We start from the raw sequence: 1,172 nt of genomic DNA on the forward strand, positions 1-1,172 counted from the left end.
CGAAGGCGGTTATACCGGCTATACAGATACAGAAATTAGTGAAGACAAATTTTTGGAAGTCCAAAAGGAAACAAAAGATATTAAGCAATTCAAGACAAGGTTGATGCAAATTAGTGAAGAAGCTCCTGTTGTTTCAAAACAGGAGCTTATTATATAATAAGTGTTGTCTGTCCTTGGGGCCAAAAGCATCAAATCCCAAGTGCCAATTTTTCCTGCTGCAAAATTGCAGATTGTATAAATTTTTCTTCTGCAATCTTGAAAACCTATCTGCAGATTGCAGACTGCAGACAGGTATTTCGAACACTGTTTAGGTTTCACCTTGCTTCCTCATCTTGACACATTACAACAGCTAGAGAAAGTGTTATGTTTATTTTATTACACTGAACAAGGTAAAAATTTCTCCTTCATATTATGCCCTAGATTTGGGGCCTCGTGTCCTGAGTTACAATTTACTTGTACATACAATGTCCTTCCAATTCAATACTGAGTTACAGTAACACAACCAAGCTCAAGATCTCGGTTTCCGCCCTTAATGTACTGCCAAGGTTGTGATAGCAATAAAACAATAGACTTTGTTTTCCCACTTATCCTCTTACAGCTGCAGCCTGGGATGTATCCCAGTTATAGGAACACCCCAGGTGCCACTGAGCTTGAAATCTTAAATAACTGCATTGGGCAATGTTACAGGTTCAGCTCAGTACAACACCTACAGGCAAATGCATATATAAGATCTACAGTATTTTACTTCATTCAAGTTCATTGCTTTATTGGTTTTAATCAAATTAAGTGTGTGTATACAAATGTAAGCAACAAAGATGTATCCGGCTTCAACAAAAAGGAAGATATCCCTAGTTTTTTCATGGCTGTATTAAGAGGATTATCAAAATGTCAAAACATCATTGACTAGACCAAAATTCAAGTTTAATGCTTGTAACTTAATTTGTTACGTGCTGTAAGTAATTGTGACAGGTGTATTACGAAGTTGTTGTATAAATGCTATGCATTTTACACAGTGTATAATTCCTTCAGTTTGAGTGAATAGGACAGTGAGACCCATAACTGAATGTCATATATAGCTCATGACGTGGTGTGTTTTGGGTGTAGATGGGCAAGTTGTAAATAATTGCTATTCCAGCCAAGGGGATAAGACGCAGCTGTGACACATCTAAGGT

The 1,172-nt window shown here is 37.1% G+C and overlaps 1 protein-coding gene across 1 annotated transcript in view; it reads left to right on the forward strand.

Moving 5' to 3' along the window:
* The window catches only part of LOC109474793, a 22,696-nt gene that overhangs the window by 15,448 nt on the left and 6,076 nt on the right, over positions 1-1,172 (forward strand). The gene's annotated exons all lie outside the window — the stretch shown is intronic.

The sequence above is a fragment of the Branchiostoma belcheri genome, unplaced genomic scaffold (genome assembly GCF_001625305.1).
Source record: "Branchiostoma belcheri isolate BF01 breed outbred unplaced genomic scaffold, Haploidv18h27 scaffold32, whole genome shotgun sequence".
NCBI classification, from domain to species: Eukaryota; Metazoa; Chordata; class Leptocardii; order Amphioxiformes; family Branchiostomatidae; genus Branchiostoma; species Branchiostoma belcheri.